Here is a 27,399-nt window from a genome sequence, read left to right as displayed (position 1 = left end):
TCTTCCTGACCCAGGGATCGAACCCAGGTCTCCTTCATTTCAGGCAGATTCTTTACTGTCTCAGACACCAGGCGATCCCAAATGAATATGGGATCTTCCCAACCCAGGGATTGAAACCACGTCTCTCATGTCTTCTGCGCTGGCAGGAAGGTTCTTTACCATTGGTGCCACCTGGGAAGCCCCATATGCATTGAGTGCTTACTAAATTCCAGGTACCAGCAAGCACCTTGTATGCACTTTCATATTGATTTTCCCCATTTTGAAATGAGGGTACCTGGGGGAAGTCTATTCCAGAAAAAAGAAATAATCAATGTAATGGCCTTGAAGTGGGAGAGCACCTGAGATTTTTGGGGGGAGGGGGAAGGGCAAACCCACTGACTGGGCTTCCCTGGTGGCTCAGACGACAAAGAAACTGCCTGCAGTGCTCGAGACCCGGGTTCGATCGCTGGGTTGGGAAGATCCCCTGGAGAAGGGACTAGCAACCCACTCCATTATTCTTGTTGGAGAATTCCATGGACAGAGAAGCCTGGCTACATTCTATGGAGCCGCAGAGTCGGACACAACTGAGAGACTAATACACACACAAACTCATTGGCTAGAACCCAATGAGTGAAATCACAGAAAAAGATGTCCGAGTTTAGTTTACGGGTTTGGTTTTGTTTTTTAACAAATGCCTGCTAAAAGCAAACAAAAAACTTACCAAAAAGACTTAGATCGAACAGTGTCTTGGTTCAGGGTGAAGTTCTCGGGCTCAGACTGACAGACGTCGTTCAAAACTCATTATTTACTTTCTGTGATCCCCAAGCAGCTAGTTTGCCCCCTCTAAACCTCAATTTATCTGTAAAATGGGCGTTAATATACAATACGGTTGTACTGAGCATTCAGCAATAAATTTCACTTGGCGGGTGTCTGACACATAGTACATGCTTCAGAGCCGTTTCTGGCTATCATTACCCACTACTGGCTTCCACTCCCTAATTCCTTTGGGTGGAAGGTGGGATGCAGTTACAAGAGAATAGTCATTTTCCCCTTTAAGAATCCAAGTGGGCTTGGAGCCAGCCTACCCGCACCCTTTCCAAATTTTCCAATCCCGGCTTGGCATTTTCCGCCCGAAGGTCTCCGATTGGACAACATGCACCAATCAGAGGCCGGAGCGGGCGCTGCCAGGCGTACAGCTCCGCCCCTGAGCCGGCCCTGCCCCCTGCCGGGTCAGCCCCGTTGCTATGGGGACTGGTGGGCGGCGAGGGGGGAAAGCCCCGGATGTTCGTTGGGGATTCAACATGGCGGCGGCAGTGGCCGTGGCGGCGGCGGCGCCAGAGAGCTGAGGGCAGCGGGAGGGCGCCGAGTTCCGGGCCGAGCGGCCAGGCCGCGAGCGACTGCGGTGCCGAGCCGGTAGGATAAGCTGTCTGGCCAGGGGGTTGGTGTGCGCTGGGCAGTGAGGTGGGAGAGCGTTTACGCGAATAGGGGGCGGGGCCGCTGGGGTCAAAGTTCACTCGTGGAGGGATGGGTCGCGTCCAGGGGGTCTCGGGTCAACGCTGAGCGGGAGGGAGTTATAGAGGAGGTCAGAGGTCAAACTAACGAAGGGGGCGTGGCGAGGGGGGCACAAAATTAAAAGTTTGAAGCGGGAGCTCGTTGGAGGGGCACGGGGTGAATGTCAAAAAGAAGGGGGTCAAAATTAATAATTTGATAGGAGGATGTGCCCACGAGGGTCAGAGGTCACAGCCATGGGGGCCGCGGATTGGAGATTTAAGGCAGCAGCCAGTGGAGCAAATGAATGAGATTTGGCTTGGGGGGCATCTTTATGGGATCAGCGGTGGAACGTGACCAAATTGGAGAAAGATCACAGATGATGGTCCAATGGTCAAAAGTTATAACCCAAATGGGACATATTGCTGGAGGGGCGGGATAGGACACTCAAGAAAGAGGTCAAGGTGCTTTCTGATGGGGGAGAAGGAATTCTCCCCGCCACCCCCCCCCCTGCCCCCCCCAGATAATGAAAAGAATAGCAAACACTCATAAAGCACTTACTGTGTGTCAGGCCCTGTTCTGAACGCTTTCCATGTATTTAATCCTGACCACAACCTTTTGGGCTTGGTGCCATTATTAAGAGGCTTAGTGTTTTGCCCAGGGCTGCCTAATGAGTTAGTTTTGCAGCTGAGATTTGAACTCTGGAGTCCTGGGCTCAGAGTTCTATGCTCTACTGACTCTCAAATACTCATTATGTTGGTTAATACTTAATGAGTGCTGAGGCTGTACTCAGCACTCTGTGGGCCTAGTCTTACTATAGCACAGTCTAGATAGACCCACTTTACAGCCAGGAGAATGAGGCACAGAGAGCTTCTGCTAAGTAATGGAGGAAGATTCCCTGCTGGATCTGAATAATTCCAGAGCTCCGGCCTCCGGTCGCCACACTGTAAACTGCCGGAGGTCTGTTCCTGGAAGCAGGGAGCTGGGCAAGGCTGGGCCACTCCTTGGGCAGGAATAGATTGTCTCTTTGGCCTCCATGGAAGGGTGTGATCTGGGAGGAGAGGTTCCCCTGGGCCTATGGGAAGCGGTGTTTATGGGTGGCCCAGAGCCCGAGTGTGTCTGGCAGGCTCCTGGCTAGGGAGGGTGTCCTTGGGTGGTACTCTGTACAAAGTTGGGTGTTCTCTGTACTTAAAACCGCAACCTCTCATCATGGTCCTCAGTCGCTCCCACCTCCTCTTCTGCTGCTCTCCCCAGCCCTCTAGGAGGTCCGACCACGCGGGCCTGTTTGCTGTTCTTCAGCTCTGTAGGCTAATGCCTGTCTCCAGGTCTTTGAGCTTCCTGCTCCCTCTGCCTGGAATCCCTTCTCTGCTCTGTACCCTCTCACTCACCAGACGCTCACAGCTTTACCGGGACCACCCTGCCCCCAGACACTCTTTATCTCACTGTTGTTCTCTGCCAGCCCTTCACTCTGTCCTTAACTTATTTCTCAGAGCGCAGTTGATCTGCCTCCTGCTAGAAGGTGGGCGCCTCACAGGCAGGAATTTTCCCATGTTCTTTCCCTGAATTCCCCCAGGGTTGGTGGCGATTGAATGTTAGGCATGGTGCTGGGTCTGCAGCAGTGGACAGGACAGCGGAGATCCCCTGGACCCCAGGGGCCCTCAGTGTCCCTTGGTGGAAGTGGACTGGGACCAGACCCCTAGCCAGTGAGACATGGCTTCATCTCGCCCAGGGTAATGTGGCCTGCGAAAACATGCTCGGGGATGAGGAAAATGCCCCAGCCCTGGGCCCCAGCCTGGGCCGGAGACTCGGAAAGTCCCCTGGGCAAGCTCTGAAGGATGGGTAGGAGGAATAGGAAAGGGTGTGCCAAGCAGAAGGAAAGGCGTGAGTGGAGGTCAGGGGTGCAGAATTGGGGGCTTGTGGGCAGCATGGCGCCTGAGTGAGACCCGAAGGGTTCCCGGCTCGGAGTGGGGCGGGCAGTGAAGCAGAGGTGGGTGAGTGGCCGCCCCGTGTGTGTGGAGCTCCCAGGCAATGCTGGGGAGCGGTTCAGAGAGGGGATGCTGGGACAAGGATGCCTGGCTCACACCCAGCTGCATCACTCACAGGCTGTGATCATGGGCAAGTCGCTTAACTTTTCTGGGCCTCAATTTCCCCCTGCGCAAAATGGGCATAATGATAGTGGCTTCCTCAGACCTGCTGTGAGGATGTGGCACGTAAAGAGCCTGGCCCAAGGCCTGGCACATGGTAGGTGGTGTGTCAGCACTAGTCTTCAGGCTATTGCTGCTGCTGCCGCCTGGGGAAGGCCTCAGAGGTGGTGGTCAGGCCCTCTCCACCTGTCTTCCTGGGTTGCTCTGGCAGGGTCACTGGATGGGCACATGGCCAGGGAGCCCTACCAGTTCTTGCAGTGGCAGTTCGCATGTCATCTCAGGGCTCCGCACAGATAAAGGGGGGACTTTGGCACTGGACACCCACATTCGGGCTCCCTCTCCGTCACTTACCAGCCATGGGACCTTGGGCAACTGATGTCTTGTTTGCCAGTTTTGTTTTTATGATACATTTTAGACTAGTGGAAAAAGTAGAGCTTCAATATAGCAAAACACCCACGCTTCCAGTGTCCAGCCTGGGACCGTGGATACAGTTACAGGCCCCTGTTCTCTGCCCTGCCTTCCCGATGGTAGCCACGGGGCTGGATTTGGCGTCCCGCCTTCCATCGCAGGTTTTCCTACTGTTACTACCCTCGGAGGGATTCGCAAACAACAGAGTAATAGCTCTCAACCCTGGCTCCATGCTGCAGTCACTTGGAGAGCTTTCCAGAATGCTGCTGCCCCAGCCCCCTGCCCCCTCCCAGACTCTGGCCTGGGTGCCCTTGGTCTGGGGCGGGGCTAGCCTCAGCACATGGTTGTAATGGCTGGCCAGGGTTGTCCACTGTTTCACAGGTTGTTATAAATGGCACCACGGGAAACAGCCTGCTGCTGCTTCTCTGCGTCAGTGTGGCTGTTTCTCCGTGTGGACGAGTGTAGATCTAGAGCAGGTTGTTCATTTCCCCTTTGTGTGTTTCTTTTTGTGATGGTGCCGCATCAGAGTTACCCATTCACGTTTTGGTGGCTGTTCAGGTGGTTCCCGTTGGGACTGTAACAAACAGTGCTGCCATGAACATTCTAGAGCGTGTTTCCTTGTGTACTGCAGCCAGAATCTCTCTTGGGCATATGCCTCACAGTGGAAACGCTGGACCTTCCAAATTACTCTGTTCAGCATTTGTACCAGCGTGCTTCCCAGCAGTGCCTGATGGTTCCCTCGGCTCCGTGCTGCTTCGGGCAAGCTTGCAGTCCTTGCTGAAACAGTTTACTCAGCCGTGAGGTGGTGGGTTTTACGCCACCTGCACCCCTTCCGTGGTCTTGTTGCAAACAGGGGTGCAGTTCATGTGATGAGCTTAGCTGGGGTCTGACGCCTGTTGAACCCCCACACCCAGAGGAGCAGGTAGGCCAGGGAATGCTTTGACCTGTGCCCTCCAGGGCATCCAGGGCAGTGGCTATAACTTTGACCCACCTCTCCTAGGGGATCATCTCCCAGGGCTGGCCTTTGGAAAGGGAAACATACTGACTTAAACCTCCTCAGGAAGGAGGCAAAGAGAAAGGAAGTGCCACTCGGAAGGGGATGAGCAAAACCTGGTTACACTGTGTGTGTGTGTGTTACACTGCTTATCGGTCGCTGTGTCGAAGCCCTGCCCTCAGCGGTCACAGGACCGTGAAGGGGACAGACCTGGCCCCAGACGGTAACGTCCCAGAGAGGTCAGGCTGGGTAGGGATGCTCAAGCAGAATGGTCAGGGCTGGGATGAGGTAGGGGCTGAAGGAACCCGGAGGCGGCTCCTCACTCCACCTGGGGGCCAGCGAGGGCTTTCTGGAGAAGGGAGACGTCTGACTGACGAGAGGGAGCCAGGCCCAGGAAGAGCTGGGAAGAACAGAGCAGGTAGGGGTACGGACAGTGCGAAGGGCCCACGGTCCAAAGATGGGATGTTCGGGTCCCACCAGAGAGGCCAGTGTGGCAGTCAGCAGCGAGGCCAAGGACGTGGGGAGGTCTGGCAGATAGGATACAGCAGGGGTCGACGGGCTGAGACAAGGAGTGTGGATTTCTTTCTGTGTGTGATGGGAGTCATCGCAGGGCTTTAAGCAACATCTGCGTTCCCTTTTATAAAGATCACTCCGGCTGCCATGTGGGAAACAGATCAGTGAGGTGGGGGGGGGTGGGGGGACGGAGGGATAGTCCATGCCGGGGAGGGTGGGTAGCAAGAGGCTGGTGGAGATGGAGAAGGGTCCTGAGTGCTGGCCAAGGTTTCGAGTCCTTTACCCATATGAACCCATTTGATCTTCACAAAAATCTACAGGTAGGTACCGCTGTGTGTGGGTGTATTTGCTCAGTCATGTCCGTGCAGTCCCATGGACTGTAACCGGCCAGGTTCCTCTTTCCGTGGAATTCCCCAGGCAAGAATACTGGAGTGGGTTGCCATTTCCTCCTCCAGGGGATCTTCCCAACCCAGGGATCAAACCCATGTCTCTTCATCTCTTGCATTGGCAGGCAGGTTCTTTACCACTGTGCCACGTGAGAAGCCCGTAGGTACGGTTATTAACCCCATTTACAGATGAGAGAATTGAGACCCAGAGAGGTGTGTGACCTGGCTGGGGACACAAGCAGGCAGGTGGCAGAGGCAGGCCTTGAACTCCAGGCCTCCGGGCTCCAGAGTCACTGCTTGTTTTCACAGTGGCCCTCCAGTGATCTGGAAGTGGTCTTGACAAGGGCAGGCTACTTCCTGTTCTTAACCCAGGTTCCTGTTTGGACAGAACTCTTCAGGGGGCAGCCTGGGTGGTTTCTGAGCCCTGGGTCCGCACCTCTCTCGGGACCTCCCACAGCTCCTTCCCCTTCTGGCCCACTGCGTCACCCCTCCTCGTCCTGCTGGCTCCCAGTGAGCCAGACTTCCTGGCCAGACACCGGCCGGGGTGTCCCCAGCAGCTGTTTCTCCCATCACCCCAGCCAGGCGGCCACAGATGCTGCCAGCAGGAAGCAGTCTCCTTCCAAGTCATGGCCAGGGAAATGGGACCCTTCCCAGCCCAGCCACCCATCCGGGGCTGGGGCTTATTGTCTCACAGCTGCCCTGGCCCACAGGAAGGTTGAGGGGGAGGCAAGGAGGGTCAGAAGGGGAGCTTTCCCAGGCCCCCGGGGAGCCAGCTACGGCAGATGTATCAGAAGCCACCACTCACCGCTGCCGGTGTCACAGGGCCCTCTGGTCCCACCCTGCCCTTCTCTAGGGTGCCAGGTGCTTTGCTGGTGCCAGGTGCTGCATCCTCGGAGCAGTGGCAGCTTCCCTGCCAGGGCCAGACATTCCGGGTATCCCGCAGCCCGACCCCCTAGCGGGGACCCCTGGGGAAAAGCCAGGGCCACCCCGGGCATCTCCTTGCTCACATGGTGCTCATGCTGTTGCTTCAGTCATGTCCGACTCTTTGAGGTCGCATGGACTGTAGGGATTCTCCAGGCAAGAATACTGGAGTGGGTTGCCATTTCCTTCTCCAGGAGAATCTTCCTGACCCAGGGATGGAACCCACATCTCCTGCATCTCCTGCATTGCAAGCGGGTTCTTTACAGCTGAGCCGCTGGGGAAGCCCTCCTCAGCTGTTAAATGAGCTATTGGGAGGGTTGGAGGGGATTGATGTCGGTGTGTCTGCATGTTGCCTGGCTCACAGTAAGCTCATCGGATGTGCCCCTTTCTGGGCTGCAGCCTCCTCTTCACCTGCTCCCAGCCCCTCAGGACACTGCGCAAGCCCCCAGCTCCTAAGTGCTAAGAGCTAGATGTGTCCTTTATAAGCATCTCGCAGCAGCTCGGCCCGGAGCCCTGAGGAAGGGGTGTTATTAACCTCATTTCTCTTTTCCTGCATTTCAGTTTTAAGAAGGCCCATTTTTGCCCCAGCAGCGTGTATAATCTGTTCACAGTTGAGAAACCGCGCACAGTCCAGAAGGGTGTGCAGCCGTAGGTCTCTTTCCCACCCGGTGGTCGGCCCCTTCCCAGGACAGCCTTGTTCCCTCTTCTCTTCTTTCTTGGACGTTTGTTACTGCACGTGCTCTCTCCCACTTTTGTTTTGCTCACATGGAGCTGACTTTTCACGTTTGTATTCTGTCCTGCTCCTTGCACTTTTCACTCTTTAAGTTCTGTGTCAGGAGGTCAGGGGCATCCTTGCACTGTGTAAGGCTGGGGCAGGTTCCATGGTGTGATGTCTTCCTGCACATGTGTGTGAGCTGTGTACCCCTCTGGAGGTGCTCGGGGTCTGAGACGTGTGCCCAGTAGCCCTGCGGTCGTGTCCTGGTCTGCCAAGAGCCCGTGCCTGTGCGCCCACCACCAGTGTCCAGGGGTGCCAGGGTCTGTCTCCTCCCATGCTCACCCTGCAGACAGTTTCAGCAGATGTTTTGACCTCGGCCAGTCAGACAGGTGCCCAGTGGTCCTTACTGTGGTTCTGATTTTAACATGAGCAAAGGGGAGCATCTTTGTTGAAAGCCATTTGGACTTCCTTTCCTGTCTATGTGTGATATTTTGCTTTCCTGAAAAAGAAGAAACGGAGGCATAGGCTAGACAACCTACAGCGTGTGAGAGGCAAATGTGGGACTCGAACCCAGGCCTACCTTCCCCAGCCTGGAGCGGTTAACCTGTCTGACAGTGGAGATTGAGGGCACAGACTCTGGAACCAAGTTCGCCACTCTTGGCTGTGTGATCCCAGACAAGTCACTTCACCTCTCTGTGCCTCTGTGTCCTCATCTGTAAAATGGGAATGATAACGATACCTCCTTTATGGGGTTGTTCTGAGGGTATAGATGCCTACTCATCAGGCAGAATGCATAGTTAATGTTCAAAGACTGTTAGCTGCTAGTATTAGTCCTCATAGTATTTCTCTATGTTACTGGTATTAGTTCTATGTGTTTTGAGTAAATGAACTTATCCCATCTTCCTAGCAACTCCAAGATTAGATATTTGGCTGGGGTGGGGGGGTGTTGTTTTTTGTTTTGGCTGTGCTGAGTGGCATGTGCTATCTTAAGTTCCATGACCTGGAGCCGAGCTTGCACCCCCTGCAGTGGAAACTCAGAGTCTTAACCACTGGGTCACCAGGGAAGTCCTAGGTGTACATGTTCTTGAGTGAAGTGAGTGAAAGTCACTCAATCATGTCCGACTCTTTATGACCCCATGGACTATACAGTCTATGGAATTCTCCAGGCCAGAATACTGGAGTGGGTAGCCTTTCCCTTCTTCAGGGGATCTTCCCAAGCCAGGGATCCAAACCAGGTCTCCCACATTGAAGGCGAATTCTTTACCAGCCGAGCCACAAGAGAAGCCTAAGAATACTGGAGTGGGTAGCCTATCCCTTCTTCAGGGGATCTTCGCCACCCAGGTTGCAGACAGATTCTTTACCAACTGAGCTATCAGGAAAACCGCGTGTTCTCCCCCTTTTAAAGGGGAAATTGAGGTCCCAGGGACCAGCCTGGTGTCAGTCAACAGGGCTGGGGTTTGGCCCGGGCTCCTAACCACTGGGGGGCACTCCCTGAGCCGCCCCTTCGCTGGGCCGGGGTTTAGAAGGCTGTCCCTCCCGCCCGTCTGCCCCGCCCCCACTCAGGGCCGGCTGCAGCGGAGCTTGGAGGGCACACCTGGGCAGGTGGGGGCGCTAGGCAGGGGCCCCACGGAGAGAGCCTCCCTCCCCAGCCCTGTTCCCCTCCGCCAGCCCCAGCCCGGCCCTGGAAACTCCTGATAAAGCGGCATTGTGTGGCAGTTTCGGGCTGGCTTCCCCCAGCGGGTTTCAGCCACTCCCACCCTACGGGAAGCGGCCTGGGCCGCCTCCCCTCCCCCGCCCCTCCTCACTGAGTGCTGGGAATGGGGAGGAAGTAGGACAGCCAGCGGGCCGGGCTCCCGCCGTCCCCCAGGTGAGGACACCCCCCCCCCCCCCATCGAGCCCTCAGCGCAGGCGCGCTCTCTTTCTGGTGCTTGCTTTCTCCCTAGGGACCCCTCCTCTGCTGCGCCCAGCGCCTCCACGGCCCCCTTCTCCCTCCTCCCAGTCTTCAGCAGAAGCCTGGCCCCGGGTCGCTGTGTGTGTGTGTGTTTTAGGTACCTTGATAATTCCACCTCTCTTTCCACCTTTAATAATTGGGAAGCTTAACATACCTACAGAGAAGTGCATCAGCGCACGTCAGTCTAACAGGTAATTACAAGGGGAGCAGCATTTCCCCACACCTGGGCGGAGGCTGAGAACACCCACCCCAGGGCCTCCCTGCTGACCACAACCCCAGTAGCGGCCATCTCCCTGACTTTGGGGGTCACCGGCTCCCTGCTTGTCTGGCGGTTTTACCAGGTGTGCATCCTCAGTCCTAGCCTGCCCCCTTGCCTGCTCGGGCCCTTCACGTGAACGGACTCCTCCAGGACGCCCTCATCTGGTCTCCCTCTTCCTTAGTCTGTGAGGCCCATCCCTGTGGTCGCCGGGTGTGAGTGGTCTGTTGGCTGTGCCGTGTTCTAACTAACTTACTGCTCTGCTCCCACTGCCCCCGGTGTACACGTGCTCTTTGAACGTGTCTGCCAGGATGCCTGTGCCCACATTTCCCCAGGGATCACGTCCAGGGCGCAGTGCTGGGGGGGGGGTTGTGTCTTGGCACCTTTAGCAGACCCCGCCACGCAGCTGTCCCAAGCGGGGGTAACCGCGCCCACACTGCACAGCCTCCCTCCCCAACACGGGGCCTGTCAGACTCTGTAATTGACCTTGGAACATTTTATATTCTCATCTCCTGCAGAAGCTTCTTATTGCCAAGATGAGTCCTCTTGTCCTTTTCTCCTCCCCGGGGTTCCTGTCCATGCTGGCTCTTACCCATCCCACCTCTTATGCTCGCCTCTGGGCTCTTGAGACCCACAGTGAACACACAGGCTCTCTCACTGGGCTCGGTCTGGCAGGGGACTCTGTATGGACCAAGAGAGACACAGAAAATAGACCGGACTCCAGGCCCCATCTTCTGCCAGAGGCCTTGCCTTGTTCACGGGTGCCCCATCCACCCTCCTGGTCGGGCTGGGAATCTGATGTCATCCTGACTCCTCTTGGCCTCTTCCTCTACATCCAGGATGTCCAGAAAGCCTTCTCGTCTACCTTCAGGTTAGAACCTGGGGCCTCCCGCTCTTTGTCGTCACCCCCTAGTTCCAGCCACCCTCAACTCCAGCCTCGACTGTGGGGGCAGCCGGAGGGAGCCCGGGTCAGAGCCGGTCCCTGTCCTGCGGGGAACCCCTTCCCTGGCTTCATCTCTTTTGGGGAGCAGCCTTCGAGGTCCCACAAGATCCTGGCCCAGCTTCGCTGCTCGCCTTCACGCATCTCCTGCTGCCCTGTCGCTGGAACTTTCAGGCCGAGTGCCGCCTCAGGCTCTCTATTTGGCGCCCCCAGGTCTGCAGGAGCCTTGTCACTCTCTCCCCACCTCCGCTGCTTGGTTTCCCTGGTCCACTCACCGTCCCTGCTGTTCCAGTGTGACTGCGCGTGTTGGGTGGTGTCCTCCTCACCCACCCACTTAGCTTCAGGGCAGGGGTACGGGGCAGGGCCAGGCACGCAGCTTAATGTGTCTGTCCCTTGCTGTAGCCTCAGGGCTTGACTTTTACTAGTCGCTCCCTACGCACTGGTGGGCTGAATGAATGAATGAGAGGTTGTAACAAGTGGAGTATGTCCTTGCCAGGGTGTATGTTGGGCGGGGGGTAGTTCCCCCCAGGTGAGGATTACAGAGCAGGCTTTCCTGAGGAGGAATTGCCACTTGGAGGATGAACTCAGGGAGGTGGAGGGTCATGGGTTCGAGGCTAAGGGAGCTGCCTGTACAGACGTCCTAGGCGGGAGAGCGCAAGGCACCTTTGAGGAACTGAAAGAAGACTGGCGTTTGGTTCTGTCTACTCTGGAATTGAATCTTGACAGCCGCTTGGGCCTCTCGGTGTCCCAGTTTCTTCCTCTCTAGAACCGAGGCTCCTCTGGGTGTCCCAGGGCATCTCTGAGGTTCTGCTCCTAACATACTTATCCTCGGGCCTGGCAGAGAAATAGAAATGTGATTGATTTATTATCTTTTTTCCAACAAATACTCAGGAGTGCATAGCCCTTTGTAGCCTCCAGGGACTCTGTGCTGATAAACCCAGTTGCTACCCAGTTGGAGCCTGTCTCTTGGACTCTCAGCCTTCTGGCCACACCCCTGACACATCCCAGCTGCAGCTCAGAGGCAGGAGAAGGCCTGAAATGACCTTGAGCCTGGGGAGTCCTTATTCCTGAGGCTGATGAATAGGGAGAACTGATTGAGGGCTCGCACGTGCCAGGCACAGCGCCTGTACAGAACTCCCACACTGCTTCTGCTCAGTCCTTCCCGGAAAGATTCGACCCATTTCAGAGATGAGGGAGGAGAGGGCCGCGCCAGTGGTGAGTGCTGGGCCCATCCTGCCCACTGGTGCGAAGCTGACGCGGTGGTGTCTCCTCCCGGGGCCGGGGCAGCCTTTGCTGTGCTCTGTGAAGATCTGAGTGCACGTCTGGAGCGCCCCTCTGCGAAGGGCCTGTTCCAGCCACTTGCCTCTTTCTCCTCCTGGCTGTCTGCATTTTAATTTTGAACTTCTGAGTTAGGTCTTAATTAAAGAGTCTGGACGAGAACCTGTGTTTCTAAGATGGTCCTCCTTATCTTCTCTTGTTTGGTGGTCTATCTTTTCACTTTCTTTAAATTGTCTTTTGATGAAGCTTTTACTTTTACTGTAGTCAGATTTATCACCTACTTCCTTTATAGTTTTATAGTTCTACTTTTCACATTTAGTCTCTCATTGTTCTGGAGTTTGTGTGTGTGTGCGCGCACGCATGTGTGTGGTGTGAGGTAGTCAGCCAGTTTCACATTATCCACCTGGATCCCCAGTCATCCATATATCATTATGACAACAGGCTGTAGTTTCTCCTCTGCCGCCTGGGTCATAGATTCATGTCTTTATAAGTGGGTCTGTTTCTGGGTGCTCTCATTCTTTCTTGTACACAGGTTTGCCTATTCCTGTATCAATACCCTGCTATCCTAATTCGTATAGTTGTCTTTTTTCTTAGTATTTTCATTTAAGTGGCCACACCAGGTCTTAGTTGTGGCGCAAGAGATCTTCAGTCTCTGTAGCAGCAGGCAGGATCTTCAGTTGGGCCGCCTGCATTGGGAGAGCAGAGTCCTAGCTACTGGACCACCAGGCAAGTCTCAATAGTTGATAATAAGTCTTGATGGCGTGGAGAGCAAGCCCTCCCACGCACGCATCCTTCTTCCCAAGTGTATCGGCTATTTGACTTTTTGTAACGCCACTTAGATGTGAGACAAGCCTCATGCCCCACAAACAGACATGACATTGAGTCTCCCAGTCCATGAACGTGGTCTGTCTCTCGATTTATCTAGGTGTCCTCTGATGTCTCTCAGCAGAAGGTCACACTCTTCCAGCTGGGCCTTGCCCACCTCTTGCTGGGTTTATTCCGGGCCCTTGGTGACGTGGCAGGGGGGAGCCCGTGGCCGCTGGCATCTTGCTCCCGGGGCTTGGCCTGGCTGGGTGAGGCCCTCAGAGCAGAGGCAGGAGCCTGTCTCCCCTGTGCACTGCTTCCTCCCAGGCACTGCCCCTGGGCCCTGGCAGAGGGCGGGCAGCCTGCCCGGAGAGGAGGTTGTAATTTTCCTGAATGATTTCAAGGGCTAATTAAAGGTTTTCCTTGACTAATCAGCTTACGGTTTAATTATCAGGAAACAGGCTCAGGGATGCAGGAAGCAGCTTGCTGGGGTCTCCTCACAGCATGGCCAGAGGGAGCCAGGGCCGGGCCCCTACCCCCGGGGCGGTGGCGGGATATGGGGATAGCTGAGGACCCCCGGAGGCCAGCCGTGGTTCTCCAGCCCTGCGAGGTAACCAGGTGCAGGGCAGCCGATGCCTATGGTTGAGGTCTGAGTGCGTCCCTTCCCAGCTCCAAACCCTTCCGTGGTCCCCACTGCCGGGCACAGTCCCGCCTCTGGGGGACTAGGCCCTGACCCCCTCCGCGTGCCTCCTGCGCTTCAGCCTGGCTGGTCTTTATTTGCTGCTCTCACCTCAGTTATCCTTTGGGTCTTAGCCGAAAGGTCATCACCTCTGGGCAGCCTTCTCAGGCCATTCCTGCCTCCAGAGCCCGCCACATGCTGCTGTCAGCATCACTCACCCCGCCACCGTTAAGGGCTCCACGCCTGGGCTGCGCCCTGTGGTCCAGCACCGGGGTCACCGGGGACCCAAGAGGAGAAGGGGGCTCAGGACGGGCGCCCTGAGGAGAGGGCTGGGAGTGGGCTTCAGGCCGGGAGGACCGAGTGGTTGCCAAGGCCTTGGGGGGGCAGGGGGCGGTTGACAGCCTGGCCAGTGACCTGGCCAAGGATGGGCTCTTGGCAGTTTGCGAAGGGGGAGGGGACCTGGGGATGGCCGTGCCAGGCCTGGCTTCATTCCTCGCATTCCTCAGCCGGCCCCAGACTCCCGGTGGGCAAGGTGGGGGAGGGTGGGCAGGCAGAGAGGGGCCTCCTGGGCGGCGTACCCTGCCCCTCCCCCTCCTTATCCTTTCTGCCCCTACCCCGCCCCCCATCAGTCTGTCTCACTTTATACCACCCGCTTGAGGACTCAGTCCTGGGACTCTGTGTCCGGGCTCCCCGCCGCCCCCACCCCATGGTCGTTAGGGTTACCTGGTACAGGTGTGCATCACCAACTCAGTGGACGTGAGTCTGCGCCAGCTCCCCGAGATGCTGAAGGACAGGGAGGCCTGGCGCGCTGCGGTCCATGGGGTGCAAAGAGTTGGACAGCACTGAGCGACTGAACAGCAAAAGGTCAGACCACTTGAATCTGAATCTCTGGCTGTGGGGCCTGAGCATTGGGTTTTGTGTTTTTTGGTGTTTTTTTTTTTTTAAGTTCCCTGGGCGACTGTAGTGTGATTCTGAACCGAGATGAGAGCCACTGGCTTACAGAAATGGTAGAAATCATGTATTAGCTTTCACAGTGTTTGAACATTTTTCTAGGCTTCTGACGTGGCGTGATTAAGTCGTGTCACCCCCACAGCCTCACTACAGGAAGATGTAACTGTTATTCCCACGTTACTTACAAGGGAGCTGAGGCCCGGAGGAGGCGTCTGGGCCTCTTCATCCCTGGGCCCGCTAGCCCCGTCTGGGCAGCTGACTGTCCCCACCCCCTCCTGTCTTTCTCTCCCCGAATCTCTGCCTGTCTCTCCTCCTCTCCCTCACTTTCTACTCCCCCCACTCCCCTGCAGAGGATCCCCTGGCTTCCCTGTTTGCAGGCAGGATCCTGCCGAAGCCACAGAGGGGAGAAGGTTTCTGCAGACCCATGCCAGCCACCCTGGCTACTCATGGCACCTGGAGGGGGAGGGGGAGGGGTGGGGAGCAGGGCATGCATCCCCCTGCTTGTGGGGGCCCCTGCAACCTTGCAGGGAGGAGCGCCCAGGCTGGTGGGCCCCCAAATCCTGTGGGCCCCCAAATCTGATGTCATCCGTTGCCGGTAAGCATTTCAGGCTCCCATGGAGTGGCTGATGGTTTAATTTCAGGAAAGGTTTGTGCTCAGATGTGACTACTGCAGTGCAGGAGCCATTATGATTCATTCAATGGGGGTGAGGGGAGCTGAGAGTCCAGGGGCCTCTGTGCGCCCCCTTGCGCCCCCGCTCCCCAAGGGCTCCCTGGCCTCCTCTCCCCCACCCCCTCTGGGCAAGGACTGGGCATCCAGCTTCCCTGCTGGCCTCACCCAGCTCCCCCAGCCTCCTCTGTGACCTGGGGCCAGGCCCTGAGCCCCAGGTGTCTCTGCACTGGTTCCCATTTAGAGCGACTGTCAGCCCAGGTCTGCCATCATCATGTCATTATAGTTACTACTGCCGCGATGTCTGTTACAGTTATTAGAGGCCGGATATGTGTTTGGATTTAGTAATTAAGTTTCACAGGGTGAGCGACCCATGAATTCTTCACTGTTCTGACTAGGTCATGTTCCCGTTTGCAAAACGTTTAAAACCTCTGTATGATGGAAGTGGCCACACGTTCTTCTGAACAATGGCCTGCCGCCCTCCTCACGGCCCCCACCCCAGCTTCAGCAGTTATCTGTCACCACGGGGCTTTTTCATCTGTACCCCACCCCCACCTCCCTGATTCTTTGAAGACCTTTCTTAAACATCGTATACTGCAACCATAAATATCTCAGATTTTTTGCATATAAGAGATAAGGAGTCTTTAAACACACCCACACACTCGTGATACCATGGTCACAGGAGAAAAAGAACCAATACTTTCTTAATAGCCTCACATTTCCCCAACTGTCTTACCATCATTTTTTCCAATGTGTGTGTTTGACTTGGCATCTGGACAAGGTCTGCTCTGTGCTTGGTCGACAGGCCCCTGAAGTCTTCTGTCGTCTGTAGGCTCTTTCCTGTGCCCGCTGATTGGGTCATTGATCTATCAAAAACCCTGATCCTTTGTCCTCTGGAGTTTCCCACAGTCCGGATCTCACCGAGGCATCCTCGTGGTGTCATTTCACTTGTTCCTCTGTCCCTTGTGCTTCCTGTATGTTGGGCCTTAGGTCTAGAGGTGCGATTGGATTCTGGTTCTGCCACTTCATAGATGGTGCTCTGTAGGAACATCAGGCCAACCTTCATGTCTGGGTGACTATTTTAAAGTAATTTCTTTTTTTTTTTTTTGCAAGTGAGTGGATTGAAATGGAAATTCTTAAGTCGCTCTTAGTAAGGCTGGTATGCAGTACAGCAGAACGGGGCAGGAGGGAACCGAAGGTCTGAGGTTCAGCACGACTGGGGTCTGGGAGCAAAGGGCTGTGTGTGAGCCCCTGGCTTCCAGTGAGCCTTCTTCACGAATCGTAGCTGTGGGCTCCTGCTCTTCTGGGACCAGAGACCCCAGCTGAGAGCCATCCCTCACCCCCACCCTCATTCTTCACCCTCCCCTGATGCTTATCTTTAGGGGCTCCTGCCCCAACTCTGCCCTTGGCCAGCTGGGCCCCCCGGGAAGCTTTCCCATCCCCCCACCGCTTCCTCCTCCTTAACACAACGTGATGGGGCAGGGCGTCTGCCGTCTGCCCCTCGGGAGGGCTGTGGTCAGGAGGCCTGGGCTCCAGGAGCGGCTGTTCTGCATTTGGTGTAGACTCTCTTTGACCTCAGCCACGCCACTCTCCCCTCACACCCTCCCTCCCTCCCTGCCACACAGGCCTCCTGGGCCAGCCTCAGGCATTCTGGAACATGCCAGACAGGCTTCAGTCCTCAGGCCTTTGCAGTTGTGGTTCCTTCTACCCTGAAAGCATTTCCCTAGGTTCCCCACGTGGCTCCCTCACTTCCCTGCTCCTGCTCAGGGACACCCACCCCCCTAGACACCCTGTCCCCCCACACACACACCGTGTTCTGTCCCCTCTCCCTCATGTCATGTACTTTTTTGTTTACTTTTATGTTATCTTATCTCCCTCACTCACTAGCATGTCATCTCCGGGAAGAAGGGCCTATCTTATTCACTGTGTCCCCAGTTCCTAACACAATGCCTGGCATAGAATTGTTGAGCGCGTGACCAAACGAGAGCATAAACATGGTTAAGTGAGTGTACTCTGGCCTGGGTCAGACCTGCCATGGAATCCTGCTTCTTTTTGTTTTTTTAATTTATTTTTAATTGAAGAATAATTGCTTTACAGTATTGTGTGTGTTACAATTCTGTGTGTGTGTTAGTCGTTCAGTCGTGTCTGACTCTTTGCAACCCCATGAACTGCAGCCCTCCAGGCTCCTCTGACCGTGGAATTCTCCAGGCAAGAATTCCCTCCTCCAGGGGGATCTTCCTGACCCAGGGAACCAGGGTCTCTTGCATTGTAGGTGGATTCTTGACCATCTGAGCCACCAGGGAAGCCCTGGTTTCTGCCATACATCAACATGAATCAGTCCTAGGTATACATACGTCCATTCCCTCGTGAACCTCCCACCCCATCCCCTCACTCTCGGTTGTCACAGAGTACCGGTGTGAGCGCCCTGTGTCACACAACAAATCCCCACTGTCTGTTTTACATGTGGTGATGTCTGTTTCTGTGCTACTCAGTCAATTCATCCCCCTCTCTCCTTCCCCCACTGTGTCCCCAAGTCTGTTCTCCCTTGCTGCCCTGCAAATAGGTTCATCAGTACCATCTTTCTAGACTCCATATATACATCTTAATGTACAGTATTTGTTTTTCTGACTTCAGACAGGGAGTCCTGGTTCTCGTACATGCTGTGTGATCTTGGGCTGGCCCCTCCCCTCTCTGAGCCTCACTTGCCTCCTCCGCAACACGGGGGTGTTCCCAGCACCCTGCTCACTGCCTTGTTTTGCACTACGGTGGTGCCCACGTACATTAGACTTTGCAGCTGGCCTCGCTGGCATCCCGTGTCTCCAGTCCAGGGCACAGGTGAGCCAGCCAGGGCTGTCCCTACCCTGGGGACTCAACCACATCTTAACTAACTCCTTCCACTCTGGGTGACTGACTGGCACCCAGGGCAGGGACACCATCGATGGATCTGTCCCGGTTGCCAGAAAGACTCCATGGGAAGTGTCATCCAGGCAGGACACCAGAGTGCTGGGGACATGGGGAGAACTGGGTGTCAGGGCCGAACCTGAGTCCGGCTGCCTCCAGGCCTTTGTCTCCCTTGCAGGAAACAGGCCCAGAGTTGCAAGGGACCAAGGAGAGCCACTGCCGTGATCACAGGACCAGTTACAACCTTGCGGGGGAGAGAGAAAGTGTGTGTGTGTGTGTGTGTGTGTGTAGAGACAGATGGACAGAGAGCGAAAGACACTGCGTGTGGACACTAGCAGGTATGGAGGAAGCTTCCAGCTCTCAGAATTGCTACCACTTGTGTTTTCTGCACTGGAGTAGAAAATATGACATGTGTACAGAAAACTATATAGAACCTCCCTGTTCAGTCTAGTGAGTCATTATAAAGCACATGCCCTTCTAAGGACCGCCCAGATCAAGAAGACAGCACTGCCAGCACCCTGGAAGCCCCCTCTTTCGTGTGCTCTTCCCAGCATTATCAAATAAATTCTACCCTCTTTTCTTCCTTTCAGTCGTTGCCTCTCTGTGAATTATGAAAGATTTTAGTTGCCTTCAAGAGATAGGGAGCCACCTGATGGCCTCCCTTGGGCGTGTTGCCCAACTAAGAGAGGAAACACACTTGCTGCGGATAGAGTCCCCAGGATCCCCTTCCGCAGGTACCCCGGCCTCGCTGTGATTCCTCGTTGCTTCCCTGGACAGTATCCCATATCGTATCGTGCTGCAGGTTTGAAAACTGGATGTAAATTGTTCCCTGCTCAGGTGCAGCTTGCTGTCAGTATTGTGCTCTGGAGACTTCTCTAGCGATGAAGTCGCCTGCCAGTAGGAATGCTCTGCAGCACGTGTCAGAGGGAAGCCCCTCCCCACAGCCAGATGAAAGCAGCCCTGCCCTGGGGGAGCTGCAGGAGGGCGCTTGGGGGCTCCTCTTGGCTCGCCACCCTCCCCCTGCCCCGCCCCACTCCTGAGTTTGACACCACTGCAGGAGACAGTAGAGACGCAGGTTTGATCCCTGGGCTGGGAAGATCCCCTGGAGGAGGGCATGGCAATCCACTCCAGTGTTCATGCCTGGAGACTCCCATGGGCAGAGAAGCCTGGCGGGCTGCAGTTCATGGGGTCATGGAGACTTGGCACACACAGGCACACGTCCAGTGAAGGTGGGCACTCCTCTCCATGGAGGGCACTGCTGGCTCCCCAGGCTGATAATGGGATTCAGTTGTGGGCCCTTGGCTTGGAAGAGGCCTTCCCAGGTGCCTGTTAGGTGGGAGGGGGTTCTGGTGCCATTCTGGGCATGTCAGTTTCACAGAAGGGGCCTTCCGTGGAGTGGGTGAGGCCCCCCCGCCCTGGCGTGGGAATGGACTGGGGACTAGGGAGGAGGAAGCAGGGTCTCTTCCCCTGCCCCCCCCCCTGCCCCTTGGCTTCCCCCTTCAGCTGGTCTCATCCAGCCTTTCCTGGAGAAACCTTGTGGATAGTGATCGTATCAAAAGCTCTGATCTGGAGGCATGGGTTTGCATCCCAGCTCTGCAACCTGCTAGCTGGGTGACCTTGGGCTCGTAGGTCCTCCCTCATCCCTCCTCCACCACCACCTCTGGAGGCCTCAGTTTCCCCATTTGTAATATGGGATTGTTATAAAGGTTATTTTATCTGTGTAAAGCTCTCAAAACAGACCTAGCACATAGAGATCTCTTAACAAGTGTTAGCTGTCAGTGTGATTGTCAGTGCCTCTCACTGTTGCACTTTGTAGAAAATCACTGCGCTCCTCCTCTGACCTGTCTCCCCACCAAGACCCTGCCCTCACGTCTAGTAATAGAAATAGACACGGCACCAGGCAGTGACAGCCCCAGAGTGACCTTGAGGAAAGCACAGGCCCCAGTGTCATGGCGTGGGTGGGGGAAGCCCCGAGGACTGAGACAAGCCCTGGCTCCAGCCTGGGAAATTGGGGAAGGCTTCCTGGAGGAGGAGACATCGGAGCTGAGGGCTGTAGGAGGAGTCCGTGTTTGGAAGCCTGTGTGTTCAAAGGAAAATGAATAGCATGTTCTAAGGTGGGAAAGGGTGTGGCATTTTTAATAAATTATTAGTAGTCATGTATGGATGTGAGAGTTGGACCATAAAGAAGGCTGAGCGCTGAAAAATTGATGCTTTCGAACTGTGTTGCAAAGAAGACTACTTGAGAGTCCCTTGGACAGCAAGGATATCAAATCAGTCAATCCTAAAGGAAATCAACCCTGAATATTCATTGGAAGGATTGAATGCTGAAGCTGAAGCTCCAGTACTTTGGCCAGCTGATGTGAAGAGCCAGCTCATTGGAAAAGACCCTAATGCTGGGAAAGACTGAGGGCAAGAGAAGGGGTGACAGAGGATAAGATGGTTGGATGGCATCACTGACTCAATGGACATGAGTTTGAGCAAACTCCAGGAAATGATGAAGGACAGGAAAGCCTGGCATGCTGCAGTCCATGGTGTCACAAAGAGACATGATTTAGAGACTAAATGACAATATTAGTATTTTTCATGAAGCTTTTCATTTTGAGATCATTATGCTTTAATCTGGAGGTGTGAGAAATAACACAGGGAGAGCCCCTGTACCCTTGAGCCAGCTCCCTCCAATAGTAACAGTTTGCAAAGTTAGAATCGGTACAAGATCACAACCAGGATGTTGTCATAGATACAGTCAGGATGGAGAACACTCCATCACAAGGATCCCCCATGCACTTTTTATAGCCATATCCCATCCCTTCTCTGTCCCTCACCCCAGGCAGCCACTCATTTATTTGTTCCCCATTTTTATAATTCTGTCATTTCAACGGTATTATGTAAATAAGATCGTACTGTACATAACCTTTGGGGATTGGCATTTTTTTCACTCAGCGTAATTCTCTGGAGATTCATCCAGGTTGTTGCCTGTGTCAATAGTTTGTTCCTTTTTCTTGCTGAGTAGTGGATGTGCCATAGTTTATTGAACCATTCACCCACCGAGGGACATCTGGGGTGTTTCCAGTTTTTGGCTATTGGAAATGAAGCTGCTGTTAACAATCTCATACAGGTTTTTGTGTGAATGTAAATTTTCATTTTTTCTGGGACAGAGACCCAGAAGTGCAGCTGCTGGTATGTAGGTGGATTCGTGTTTAAAGAAACTGCCAAATATGGCTGTACAACTTTACATCCCTACCAGCAGTGAATGAGTGATCAATTTCTCTGCATCCTTGCCAGCATTTGGTGTTATCACTATTTTTTATTTTAGCTATTCTAATGAGCATGTAATGATAATTCTCTGTGGCTTTAATTTGCATTTCTCTAATGGCTAATGCTGTCAGACATCCTTTCGTGAGCCTATCTGCCATCTGTGTATCCTTACTGGTGAATCATCTTCATGTCTTCTGCCCATTTGCTAATTTCATTGTTTGGGTTTTTTACTGTTGAGCATTGAGAATGCTTTATGTCTTTGAAATATTAGTCCTTTGTCAGGTGTGTGGTTTGCAAATATTTTCCCCCAGTCTGTTACTTTTTATATTCTTTACATGGACTTCTGCAGACGAGAAGTTCTTAAAAAAATTTTTTTTTGTTATTATTTTTTAAATTTTGGTTGCTCTGGGTCTTCGTTGAAGCACACAGGCTTTTCTCTAGTGTGGGTCACAGGGGTTTCTCCCATCCAAGTACTAACCAGGCCCGACCCTGCTTAGCTTCCGAGACCAGATGAGATCGGGTGCATTCAGGGTGGTATGGCCTTAGACTAGGGGCTTCTCTACTTGCAGGCTTCTCGTTGTAAAACATAGGCTCTAGAGCGCAAGGCTCAGTAGTTGTGACGTGCGGCCTCTAGTTGTGGTGGTTGGGCTTAGTTGCCCCACAGCATATAGGATCTTAGTTCCCCAACCAGGGATCGAACCCATGTTCCCTTCACTGGAAGGCGGATTCTTAACCACTGGACCACCAGGGAAATCCACCAGAAGTTTTTAATTTTGATGAGGTCTACTTTATTAATTTTTCCTTTTATGGGTCATGCTTTTGGTATCCAGTCTAAGAAGTCTGTGCTTAGCCCTAGATCTTGAAGATGTGTTGGTTTGTTTTCTAAAAGCTTTGTTGAGGTTTGTGTAAGTGCGAAGTTCAGATGGAGCTTCATTTTTTTAGCATATGGATGTCCCATTGTTCCAGTACTGTTTGTTGAAAATGCTGTTTTTCCTCCATTGAATTGCTTATAGTTCTTTGTCAAAAATAAGTTACAACAATGAAATACAGCTTCACACCTACCAGGATGGCTATTATCTAAAAAAAAAAAAAGAAAACTAACGTGTTGGTGAGGAGATAGAGAAATTGGAGCCCTCATGGATTGCTATTGGAGATGCAAAATGGTGCAGCTGCTGTGGGAAACAGTTTGGTCGTTTCTCAAAAGGTTAAATATAGAACTACCATATGACCCAGCATTTCAACTCCTAGATACATATCCAAAGAATTGAAAGCAGAGACTTGAACAGATATTTGTACACTTTAATGTTCATAGTTGCTTTATTCACAATAGCTTAAAAGTGGAAACAACCCAGGTATCCAGCAGATGAATGGATAAACAAAATTTGGTGTATGCATCCAATGGAATATTATTCAGCCATCAAAAGGAATGGGATTTACATGCATTTTTACATGTAAATTTACATGCATTTTTACATTTTTACATGGGGTTTACATTCCAAATGTATGTTAACTCCTACGAAATGAATGGACCTTAAAACATTATGCTTAGTGAAATAAGCCACACATAGGAAAAATATTGTAAGAGTCCACTTATATATTCCACATAGAACAGGCAGATTCACAGAGAAAGAAAGCAGAATAGGGGTTACCAGGGGCTGGGGGGAAGGTGGGAGTGGTGAGCTAGCATTCATGGGTACAGAGCCTTTGCTGGGGATGATGAAGAAGTTTGGAGCATGAGTCATGGTGGTGGTTATACAACATTGTGAATGCATTCAGTGCCACCGTAGTTTATACTTTAGGATTAAGGTTAGTTAAAGTCATAGATAGATATATAGTAGTAACTCTGTCATGTCTGACTCTTTGCTACCCTAAGGACTGTCCCCAGCCAGGCTCCTCTGTCCATGGTATTCTCCAGGCAAGAATAGTGGAGTGGGTAGCCATTTTCTTCTCCAGGGATCTTCCTGACCCAGGGATCAAACCTGGGTTTCCTGCATTGCAGGCAGATTCTTTACCGCCTGAGCCACCAGGAAAGTCATTATGTATACTGTGTAGGCGGCAGTGACCAAAACCATCCCCAAGGAAAAGAAATGCAAGAAGGCAAAGTGGTTGGGGAGGCCTTACAAATAGCTGAAAAAAGAAGAGAAGCTAAAACCAAAGGAGAAAGGGAAAGATATACCCAACTGAATGCAGGGTTCCAGAGGATCGCAAGGAGAGATAAGAAAGCCTTCTTAGTGATTAGTGCAAAAAAACAGAGGAAAACAATACAATGGGAAAAACTAGAGATCTCTTCAAAAAAATTAGAAATACCAAGGGAGCATTTCTTGCAAAGATTGTCACAGTAAAGGATAGAAACCGTATGGACCTAACAGAAGCAGAAGATATTAAGAAGTGGCCAGAATACACAGAAGAACTATACAAAAAAGATCTTAATGACCTGGATAACCATGATAGTCACTTACCTAGAGCCAGACATCCTAGAGTGTGAAGTCAGGTGGACCTTATAGTAAGTAGTACTACAAACAAAGCTAGTGGAGGTGATGGAATTCCAGCTGAGCTATTTCAAATCCTAAAAGATGATGCTGTTAAAGTGCTGAGCTCAATATGTCAGCAAATTTGGAAAACTCAGCAGTGGCCACAGGATTGGAAAAGGTCAGTTTTCAGTCCAATCCCAAAGAGGGGCAGTGCCAAAGAATGTTTCAACTACCATACAATTGTGCTCATTTCACATGCTAGCAAGGTAATGCTCAAAATCCTTCAAGTTAGGCTTTAGCAGTGTGTGAACCGAGAAATTCCAGATGTACGAGCTGGGTTTGGAAAAGGCAGAGGAACCAGAGATCAAATTGCCAACATCCATTGGATCATAGAGTATGTATGTGCTTAGTCACTCAGTTGTGTCTGACTCTTTGCAACCCCGCGGACTGTAGCCCGCCAGGCTCCTCTGTCCATGGGGATTCTTCAGGCAAGAGTACTTGAGTGGGTTGCCATGCCTTCCTCCATGGGATCGTCCCAACCCAGGGATCGAACCCAGGTCTCCCACATTGTGGGTGGATTCTTCACTGTCTAAGCTACCAGGGAAGCCCTTGGATCAGAGAGAAAGCAAGGGATTGCAGAAAAACATCTACTTCTGCTTCATTGACTACACTAAAGCCTTTGACTGTGTGGATCACAACAAACTGGAAAATTCTTAAAGAGATGGAAATACTAGACCACCTTACTTGTCTCCCGAGAAACCTGTATGCGGGTCAAGAAGCCAAAGTTAGAGCTGGACATGGAACAGTGGACTGGTTCAAAATAGAAAAAGGAGTACGACACAGCTGTATGTTGTTACCCTGCTTGTTTAACTTATATATAACATCATGCAAAATGCCAGGCTGGATAAATCACAAGCTGGAATCAAGATTGCTGGGAGAAATATCAACAGCCTCAGATATGCAGATGATGCCACTCTAATGGCAGAAAGCGAAGAGGAACATAAAAGGGTGAAAGAGGAGAGTGAAAAAGCTGGCTTAAAACTCAGCATTCAGAAAATTAAAATCATGGTATCTGGTCCATCACTTCATGGCAAATAGATGGGGAAAAGTGGAAACAGTGATAGATTTTATTTTCTTGGTCTCCAAAATCACTGCGGACAATGACTGCAGCCATGAAATTAGAAGACGCTTGCTCCTTGGAAAGAAAGCTATGATAAACCTAGACAGTGTATTAAAAAGCAGAGACATCACTTTGCTGACAAAGGTCCATATAGTCAAAGCTATGGTTTATCCAGTAGTCATGGATAGATGTGAGAGTTGGACCATCGAAGAATTGATGCTTTCAAATTGTGGTGCTGGAGAAGATTCTTGAGAGTCCCTTGGACTGCAGGGAGATCAAACCACTGAATCCTAAAGGATCAGTCCTGACTATTCATTAGAAGGACTGATACTGAAGCTGAAGTTCCACTACTTTGGCCACCTGATTCGAAGAGCCGACTCATCAGAAAAGATGCTAATACTGAGAAAGATTGAAGGCAGGAGGAGAGGGGAGTGACAGAGATGAACCGGTTGGATGGCATCACCAACTCAACGGACATGAGTTTGAGCAAACTCTGGGGAATAGTGAAGGACAGGAAGGCCTGGCGTGCTGCAGTCCATGGGGTCACAAAAAGTTGGATACAACTTAGCAACTGAGGAACAGACAAAGTATATTTTACCACAATGAAAAAAAAAAATCAGTGTTTTAAAAACCAGTTGGGTGTATTTGTGTGGGTCTTTGGATTCTCTGTTCCATTCACTGACCTATGTGTTTTTCCCCAGTGTCTTGATTACTATGGTTGTACTCCAGGCCTTACTATCGGTAGAAGTGAGTCTTCGGGCTTTATTCATCTCTTTCACAATTGAGTAGTTCTGGGGCCTGGCATTTTTGGAGCCACTCTGATGCACCCTTGTGTGAAAGACTGCAGTGTGACCTACCAACTTTCAGAGTCACCCTTGGCACCTGCCTTGCCCTCTGCCCCCACATCTGACTCATCGACAGGAGTTGCATGTTGTGAGCAGACACACCTCTTGTCTGGGGCCCTCCCTCCATTCCAGGCCGTGGCCGCCTTCACCAGTTGCCCAGAGCAGTGCTTCGGTCTCGTCACCTGTCCCCACATCCACTCGGGCCCCCTTCATCCCGTCCTCAAACACAGCAGCCAGAGTTATGTCTTCCAGATGCGGGCCATCCTCAGCGCTTGCCTTAGTCCCCCCCGCCCCGCCTCCCCTGGTGGCCTGGCTCCTGCCCTGCCCCCCTGTGCTCTCATCCCTCCAGCCGCCCTACTCAGCTGGAATTTCACATTTCACTGGGCGGTCCTGGACTGTAAGCCCCAGGGGGCAGGGACCATGCTGCACCCCTGCCCCAGCCTGGACGGCACATGGTGGACACGTGTTCTATTTCTGTTGACAAAATACAGGAATGCGAGATGGAACCCATGATTGGGGATGGTGGTGGAGAGATGAGGCTGGAGAGGTGGGAAGAGCTGGTGTAGGTTTACAAAGGTCTTGACCCTCACAGAAAAATAGGCAAAGTCTTTTTTTTTTTTTGGCCACGCTGTGTGGCATGTGGAAATTTAGTTCCCAAACCAGGGATTGAACCCCTTGTAGTGGAAGTGCAGAGTCTTAACCACTGGACTACCAGGGAAGTCCCAAAATCAACCTTTTTTTTTTTTTTTTTTTTTTTTCATTTTTGTCTACGTCATGCGGCATGTAGGAGGCAAAGGCTTTGAAGAGACTGTTAGCAGAAAAGGAGTTTGGTAACTTTTACAGATTTAAAAGGATGAGCAATTACAACGTGCATGCGTGTCAGTCACTAAATTGTGTCTGACTCTTTGTGACCCATGAACTGTAGTCTACCAGACTCTTCTGTCCATGGGATATCCCAGGCAAGAATACTGGAATAGGTTGCCATTTCCTTCTCCAGGGGGTCTTCCCGACTCAGGGATCGAACCCTAGTCTCTCGCGTTGGCAGGCAGATTCTTCCCAGGCACTGAGCCATCTGGGAAGCCAGCAACTGTAAACAAGGCCAAGAGGGGCCAGACTTCACCTGTCTGAGTGGGGAAGATGGGAGGGTGTGACAGCTCCCTGGGCACGAGGCCAAGGGAAGGGCTGAGAGCGGCAGCTTGGCAGTCCTTCTGGTAGGCCCTTGGCCCAGAGACATGCTGGCACACCTGTGAAGTGACTCCTGCCCATGGTTTTCACTGCTGCATCATGTGTAAGAGCAAATGACTGGAAGCCACTGACCTGGCCCCGTGGGGACTGGCTCTAGGCATCGTGGCCCTTCCACGCAGCTGCTAAAGCAGCAGGACTGTGCCTTGCAGAGATGGAAGCCTGCAAAGATCATTAGACATATCTATTTTTTTTTTCATTTAAAATCACAATTAGCCTACATGTGGAAAGCGCATAAAGTTGAAATGTACAGTATGACCAATTACTTTAAGGGAAAGACCCACATAACCCCTTCCTCCAGTTGAAGTAACAGATGGTGCCAGCCCCCACTCCCCGCCCCCGTCCCTGGAGGCAGCCTCTTCCCTGACTTTTGAGGCAGTTGCTGCCTCCCTTTTCTCTTTGGTTTTGCTCCCTCTGTGTGCATCCCTAAGGAGCATATTTCATTTTACCTGGTTTTGAACTCGGATGTGTTGGGTTTTGTTTTGCTGCTT

The 27,399-nt window shown here is 52.7% G+C and overlaps 1 protein-coding gene across 8 annotated transcripts in view; it reads left to right on the top strand.

Moving 5' to 3' along the window:
- The first annotated feature begins 1,231 nt into the window (after positions 1 to 1,231).
- Positions 1,232 to 27,399, top strand: part of PAK4 (p21 (RAC1) activated kinase 4) — a 47,827-nt gene continuing 21,659 nt past the window's right edge. For 2 of the 8 annotated variants that reach the window (XM_070450894.1, XM_020889109.2), the window contains exon 1: positions 1,232 to 1,392. The gene's annotated coding sequence lies outside the window, so the exon portion shown is untranslated. Of the gene's footprint in view, positions 1,393 to 5,207; positions 5,432 to 5,782; positions 5,847 to 9,347; positions 9,416 to 27,399 lie in introns of those variants that run through there. The other 6 variants (XM_070450898.1, XM_070450895.1, XM_070450897.1 and 3 more) reach the window with 4 other exon arrangements.

The sequence above is a fragment of the Odocoileus virginianus genome, chromosome 20 (genome assembly GCF_023699985.2).
Source record: "Odocoileus virginianus isolate 20LAN1187 ecotype Illinois chromosome 20, Ovbor_1.2, whole genome shotgun sequence".
NCBI lineage: Eukaryota > Metazoa > Chordata > Mammalia > Artiodactyla > Cervidae > Odocoileus > Odocoileus virginianus.
This window is presented reverse-complemented; position numbering and strand designations above follow the sequence as displayed.